The sequence below is a fragment of the Medicago sativa genome, chromosome 2 (genome assembly GCF_051527215.1).
Source record: "Medicago sativa cultivar Bolivia chromosome 2, Bolivia_mono, whole genome shotgun sequence".
Classification (NCBI taxonomy): domain Eukaryota; kingdom Viridiplantae; phylum Streptophyta; class Magnoliopsida; order Fabales; family Fabaceae; genus Medicago; species Medicago sativa.
Window position 1 is genome coordinate 46,061,253 of NC_140750.1, and position 8,279 is coordinate 46,069,531.

At 31.3% G+C, this 8,279-nt stretch overlaps 1 long non-coding RNA gene across 1 annotated transcript; it reads right to left on the minus strand.

Annotated features, from left to right (window-relative positions):
• Window positions 1–213: 213 nt before the first annotated feature.
• Window positions 214–3,686, minus strand: LOC146946899 (uncharacterized). The gene is made up of 2 exons (XR_015026860.1): window positions 1,268–3,686; window positions 214–622 (listed from the first exon to the last, which is right to left on the minus strand). It is a non-coding gene; the product is annotated as an uncharacterized LOC146946899 (long non-coding RNA).
• Between the last annotated feature and the right edge of the window lie 4,593 nt (window positions 3,687–8,279).

Consider the following 8,279-nt stretch of genomic DNA (forward strand, 5'->3'; position numbering starts at 1 on the left):
CTTAAGAATGAGAAAAATTGTATATTCTCGAGCAGTTATTTCCTAGCAACTTTCTATGTCTATATTTGAAAAACAACGCTTATCAGAAGCATTGGGTCAAATGAGTAGATATAGGATATCTCATAGTGATAACTGTAACGCCCCGTTTTTCAGCAACAAAAATTGTGTCTGTTTTTTTTATTAGGAACGAAAGAATAAATAAAACCTTTAAAAAATTCAAGTTATAAACTTTTAAGAATAAAATAAATTAAAGGTTCCTTTTCAAAATGAACGTCAGAGTTATATAGAGATTTGTTTGGCAACGGAATAATTTACAAGACACAATTACATCCCTACGCAGAGGGAGAATCTCCTAACCAAAGTATTAACTAAAATAAAAAGAACCCTAGGCTGATCTTTAACTATAAAAAATATAAAGTTGGGTACTGGACCCACCTATGACATCAAGCTTAAGGTTTGCTCCCTATCGACTATGTGAATGGTATCGAGTTCCTCTCTCGGTGAACGAGATCTATCCTGCGGTTGGGTCGAATTCATTAAGATGAAATAGTCCACTCATCCGGGGAGGTGGAATCGTCATCTTCTGCAGTGATAGCTCAGCTCCATTTGGATTCTTCATAATCTAATGGCGTATAGCCCACACATCCACTGAAAGGGTCACCAATCCGAAAATAACAAATATACAGGAAACATAAACAGAGAAAACATTATACGTGAATTAGAGATCTCAATCTAACTCACGTACAGAAACAAGTATAAAAAGTGATCATAATAAAGATAATGCACATTTAGCCTAAAAATGCAGACTCTACATGAGTGTGAAGCCTATCACAGGACATCACATGCATATGATTCCGGAATTTAATACACCTCCGCAGAGGGTTGTGGCAACTCCACATAAGGAGATGAGTATCTACCCATCTATCAGACTCAATGATCCACTACGGGATAAGGTGGTCTTCAACGCACCCCGTGCCACCTCTCCGGTGTGCACCTCGTGACTCCTCTCTGGTGGCCACGTTTACTATGAAATGCATGAGCATACGATTCCCCTTATATGCTAATGCAATTCAAAACATATGCAATATCTCAATTTTATCATAAGCATATGTAACAATTTATCTCAAGCATAAACTTTGAATAGTAAACATTTATTCACTTTAGCAACTAGGCATTCTTAAACACGTAAGCAAATACAAAACAATTATAAATATGACATCCTTTCATTTTTACTGAAAAATATCTAAAAATAGAAAGGTGCCCTTACCTCGAATAACTTTTCATCCAAACAAATATGTCTATTGTCCCTTTAATTTCTTTTAGTCATCAAAGTCCCTCAATAACCCCATAGCCTTCAAATAGATGATATTCTAAATTTTGTCACATCAATGACCATCCGCGTAAAGAACATTATTTTTCTTCTTACACACTTCTCCAAACTCTCACTCAAACTTTCTCATCATCTCACCTATCTCTCAAAGATCACAACACAAACACTCAAGAGAAGGAAAAATGAAAAATGAAGAAGTAGAGAGAGAAAGTGATGACCGGATTTGAAAGAAAGCAAAAGATAGGATTTGACCGGTTTTTATCCAAAGAAACCATGACTTTGAAGTTTAAGAATTAGGCCAAGATCTATTATTATTATTATTTTAACGGACCGAGTACACATAATAAAACAATTATTTTTCTAAAACATTGCCTTGAGAAAAATAAATCTAGCCGGTATAAATTTTTATTATAAAGTTCTCATTCTAAAAATATCAGTATCTTTAGTTTCTAATAAATATTCTTTTTAGTTACTAACTAACTCATTGGTTTTAGACTAGTTACTAACTAACTCATTGGTTTTTGACTAAAAGTAGTAACAAAGGTATAATTTTAAGTTCTCCTTAAATTTACCAGAAGTAGAAAATATAATAATAAGTCATGATCATCCATTTTTCTTTCCTAAAGAATTAAAAGGATATGGTACAACAATTTTGTTCTTTCTATATACTTTTCTTACTTTTTTTTTTTTTTGGGTACAAACTTTAATCACATTAGTGTCGTTAAAACTCAACTATCATTATTCGGTATACATTTTTCATAGAATTTCAATATTTTAATTCAGATCCTTATAACTAACATGAGCTCAAAATTTCTATATTAAAAAAAACAACGTGTATGCGTCCTAACTATTGTTGTCTTCAAAATTTGCAATAAATCAAAACTTATAATCCAAATAATACTATTGTAGTCTCTACATCAAAAGTCTCTTCGACACTATATGATTTATTTATACTTCTCTAGATTAGATCGAAAGGTTATTCATGCTTATAATTATAATTTTGTCTTGGTGAAAACCAAAGGTTCATTTAAGAGCTCCACAAAAAAATAAAGACTCTTCCCTAAGAGGACAATAAGATTGTACCTATATAATATAAATCTCAGCTATTCCAAATATAGCTACTCATATTACACCTAGTTTTTTTTCGATTTCCTTAAAGTGGTAAAAATATAACCATACTTCATCTACTATATTCACATCCAAAATAAGTTTCATTTTCAAAGTCCATGACTACAATTACTAAATTAATTTAGAATATTTTGCTTTACAATCAATATAGTTATATATCTTTGTCTTAAAAGTCTATGGGCTACAGGTTCCGTGTTTCTCTAAGAGACTTCAATCATCACACATGCATGTGCAAGAAGTAGAAGGGTAATGAATATTTACTAGAAATCAACTTATAAAAATGTAACATGTAATAATAATGAACTACAATAGCATAAGAATTTTCTTGCGTATTTGATTTTAAGTTAATCAAGAAATGCTAACATGTCAACATCCCAAGGGCCATAGTATAAAAATTGAATTAAATATAGACATTGTTTGGATAATCAAGTTAATTAACTCATATAAAGTGCTTATGTTTAAGCTTCTCCGATGGATAATATAAAAATCAAAAATTTTCATATAAGCTAAAAGTTATTTTCATAAGTTATCTTGGAGAGCTTATGGAAATGAGCTTAAAATAGTTTGGCACATAGCATAAGTTGTTTCAATCAGCTCTCTCAAACAGTCTCCAATTTGTTCATTGTTCATGCTGGTAGATAAGTTTAAACAAGTCTTATCCAAAGAAGTTAATCAAGCACACAGACATGTCATAGAACTAGTTCCAATTTCAAAGAGCCAAAACATAATAAAATAAGAAGGAAGTATCAAGAGCATCTCAGCCTGAATCTACTAACACAGTAACATACGAAGTTGGGTACGTGGTGCAAATTCGCAGCAAAATTAATATTATTTTCCTATGTATTCAAGTTTTGGTATGATAAAAGGAACAACAAAATTAGACCAATATTTTCAAGGTGTAGAAGATATGAGAAAGAACAAGAAGAAAAACAAGAAAGAATGAAGAAACATGAGGGAAGAACATAGAGTAACAAGAGAGAAGAAGAAGAAGAACCAAGAATTTAGAAGAAAGAAGAAATAAGAGAGTAGAGAAGATAGAAGAATGAAGAATAAGAAAGAAAAGATATGGATGAAGAGATATGGATGAAGGAAGAAGAGAGAAGAATAAAGAGAGAAGAAATAAGAGAGAAGAGAGAAGACATAGAGAAAAGAGAGATAAGAGAGCACGTGAAAGAAAAGAAAGAAGAGGAAGCAAGAAGAGTGAAAGAGTGGTGAGATAGAAAGGGATGGGAGGAAAGAAAATGGTATGGGTTCCATTTATAGGAAAACAAGGGTGTACGTGGAGTCTCACAAAAAAATATCTCCATTCTTTTTTTTTTTCTTTGTACATATATATAAGTAAATAACAAATTGGAGTATGTATTTGTGCATGTGACTAGTGGCTTCCGACTTCCGAGAGGGATAAACAAGAGGATGGGATCGGTAGATATTTTCTTTCAAGCCAAATCTTTATTTAACTTTACTAGTTACATTTAGTTCTTATGAGAAAATTTTCGATGGAAAAAATATTTTTATTGCATAAATCTATCATGAATAATTTTATGAGTCTATACAAAAAATTTCGTACAAAACGGAGTTTGTTTGAAAAAATATTTTTATTGCATAAATCTATCATGAATAATTTTATGAGTCTATACAAAAAATTTCGTACAAAACGGAGTTTGTTTTAAAGATTAAGCGCAGTAATATTTTCCGTTTCTGGAAGAGACTGAAAATTAAATTCTCGAGAAATTTTCTGAAAAATTTATCATGAGTCGCTATCGCGACAAAAACTACAAAATATTCGAGTAGCCATAAAAATTCACCGTCGAAGGTATTATTTATCTTTATTTGATCATAAACTAAAATAAACGAGGTAGCATAATATTATATTATTAACATTTATTTATTTGTAAAATTACTGGTCTTACAATAATGACGATGGAGAATGATATGATCATTCAACCTCAATGTTATAAGATGAATAGTTTAAGCCTATCAAGTAGATGTACATGGATAAGAATAAAATTCAAATTCTGTTTTTCTACCTTTGAAAGGTTAAACACGGTTGCAAAAAGGGGAAGCAATTATTTCAAAAGTTGAAAAACAAAAATTGCTCGTAGTTTTGAAAGGGTCAAAATATAAGAAAGAAGTAAGACTTCTTATTTACCCATATTTATAGAAAGTTAAATTTCTACTTCTTCATCATAAGTATTTGATACTTGATGATTAATCTCATATTTGTTGAAATATAGAGAGTTTTAAAGAAGCAGAACATTAACTATAAGTGAAGTTCACCTACGTCTGGAATGGAACAAATTGTTTCATTGACTATAAGAGCTTATGCTTGGACTTAAACTTAACTTGATATGGAACCAAATAATTGTTATTAAATTCCATATAAAATAGAAACATTAAATCATAAATCTTGTATTGACAAGAGAAGGATTATGTAGTTGAATGATAGACAAATATTGTCCTATTGTCCTAATAATGTTTTCTATACAATGTGCTGATCAAGTAATGGATTTGAGTTCCATGATCTTGATAAGCTAGTCTATAATATATGAGAAAAAGATCAAATGAGATTTGAACCTTTTGTATATCATTGGCATCACTGTTTAGTACAAACAAGTGTGATTCACAATTCCAAAATCCATGGATATGGACTATTGGACTCATTTGGTTTTATATCATTTGAAGGATGTGAGTTCCACCTTTCAAAATAGATTAGTATACCGGTAAAGGTGAAAAGGACACATAATCTATTTGAGTTGATATACATATGAGATGTATATGGAGCACTAAACATATTTGCTGGATATTTTATTTCTCTTACTTCATCTAACATTACTAATTAATAGTATATGAGAAAAGTGTATTTGACACAAATTCAAGAAATCTTTGAAATTGTTCAAAGAGTTTAACAATGAAGTAAAAGAAATAGGTTTGAAAAGTATAAAGACCATATGAGTAAGTCGTGATGGTAAATGCTTGATTAATGAGTATAATTATTATTTATATCGCTTCATGTTTGACATGAATCGATCTAAAATAGTTTGGTTATAACTCATTGACTCTTGATGTTAAATTAAATTACAGTTATTCTTCACCCACTACAAGTTCCAATAGAGTAATCATAAAGACACCATATTAGATATGGAGGTAAGAGTACCTAGTTTTTGACTTTATGATAATTTGAGGTTATATGGTTTATTAGATAAACTAAACTACAAATTAAATGAATGTACATTTGTGGAGGTACCCTAAGGAAACTAAGGGATACTGATTATACATCACCTTTCATGACAATAGTCGTTTGTCTCTAGATCTGGAGTATTCCTATTAAAGGAGTATGTCTCTGCAGGAGCCAGTGGGAGTGTTGTAGAACTTGAATTAAGTCAAGTACCACAAAATACATGTATCTTTAAGAATGGAACATGAACTAATTCAACAAAGGGTTGTTGTTAAATCACCAGTTCGAGTAGCACAAGATCTAGATGAGTTTGATATGTCATATCACTACAATGAGTAACATGATTTTGTCATGGCTCAACAAGGTGTTATGATTTTCATGGTAGATGAGCCCCAAACTTACTAGAAGGTCGTAAATGGCCTGAACTTTGAGAAATGGCTAAATGCCATGAGATCTTATAAAGAATCCATGTACACAAACCATATATGGATATTGGTTAAATCATCCAAATGAGTATGACTCATGAGATGAATGTGAGTTTTCTTGTAGAAAGCTGACATGGATGGTATTATGAATACATTTAAGATGTGATTGATTGTAGAAGGTTTCATGCAACTCGTGATGCAAATCATGACGAAACTATTACATCATCATAATGCTTAAATCTAATGATCCCACATGTCATTATTGTATAATGCAAATTCTAGGAGATGGACAACGATGTTGCATTCTTTAATTAGAATGACCTTGTATATGTATTTGACATATATGTAGGGTTTCGTTAATCCAAAGGATGCTAGAAAGGTATATTACAAAATTCATGTATGAATTGGAGCAAGCTTCTTGAAGTTGAATTATTTGTTTTATTAGTGACGTTTTATGAAAACTTTTATTAATAAAGAAATCTTGTGCACATAAGGAGATTAGTGGGAGCATTGATATTAGTTTGGTGGAGTATGTGGATGACATACTAGTCACCAAAACAATTTATCTATACATGTGAGACATAGTTAGAAAATTATTCCTAATATGTACCAAAATTGATTATAGTGTTCGACACTAGAATACCTTCAAGAATATCCTTGGATATCTTAAAGGACTATGGATTGTTTCTTGAACATGGATGAAAGAAACATTGTAAATGAGTTACAATGATGTTGACTTTCATATAGGTGTACAGTATATCCAGATCGTAATTTGGAATAAATGTTATGTAAAGATATAACCTATGAAATTTGTAAAAGTACAAGCTTCAGATAGTTGTTGTTTCTATTACAGATGTCAAATATATATGATTTGGATTGTTTAGCTCATAATTGAGTGAAAAAACATGTGTTTCTTGCGTTGTGGATTCCATTAATCTCGTCTGAGGTAAAATTGGTTTAAATCTTGCGAGCAATGAAAAACTTGATCTCACCAATGATCCAAATGTATACTTTGACACTTCGATTTCTTTTCGATAGAAGATCGAAAGTGGAAATTGAAAGAAGTATGACCTACCAACATAGGAAAGAGTTCCTTATCTGCTAGTAGAGTATCTTGCCCATAGTGTGCTTGATGCTAACACTTGACCAATAGATATTGAGTTAATATTTGATTGGCTTTTAGTGCTAGTGGGAGATTGTTGGAGTAAGCCCTAATAGCCAATCTATGTTGATTGGGTTTGACTTTGTATCATGATATTGATATAAGTATATATTGTGAATATATAATAATAAGGCATTTCTTTATTGATTTTGTTTTGTTTCAAAATAATAAAGTCCCTAGAATAGTTAGTCCGTTTGATGGAACATTAAGTATAACTTAATTGTGAGACCCCGTTAAACATAAGGAAACTATTCTTAAAGTATCCGTAGTCGAACTTTATTGAGAAGTGGGATATCATTAAAGCATAGAGACTATTATGTGGGTAGACTGATGATCACATCTCACAGATCATGGATAAAAGAGTTATCAAGTCTTCACATAGATATAAATATTAGGAGTAATATTTATATTGGATTGACCCGCCGTGAGAATACTACATAGTAAGTTATGAAATTGTCATAAGATATTCTCACAATGATAATAATGTATATCGCTCTTAGACATGAAACCACTATGATCCCTAGATGTGGACTCAAGTGCTTTGTTGCCATTCTAACGTTGTCTGTAAAAGGATAACCATAACATTGGTTGATGGGTACCTGATGAATCATGCTGAGGGACATGAGTGTCCTAGATGGGATTTGTCCCTCCTCATAAACAGGAGATATATCTTTAGGCCTCTTGATGAAATATGACTGTAAAATTGCATGGCCATGCCGAACTAAGTCAATATAAGATATTGGACTTATTCGTTATTCAGTATATTTCGGAATCAAGGAATATAAACATTGATCTATACAAGGGTGACAATATCTATGCCTTGGGATCAATAAAGATATCGAGACAAAGGAGTAAGTGTACACATGAGTATTATCATGGAAAGGTTTCGTCAGATCACTTGACATTCTAGTCACTTGGGTAGCAATGATGTGTTGCTAGATACCGCTCATTGTTTATAATATTAAATATTAGATTTAATATTATTGCCAACGTGACTAGAACCTATAGGGTCACACACAAAGAACAGTCAAAAGAGAAATATATAAGTATGACTTATAT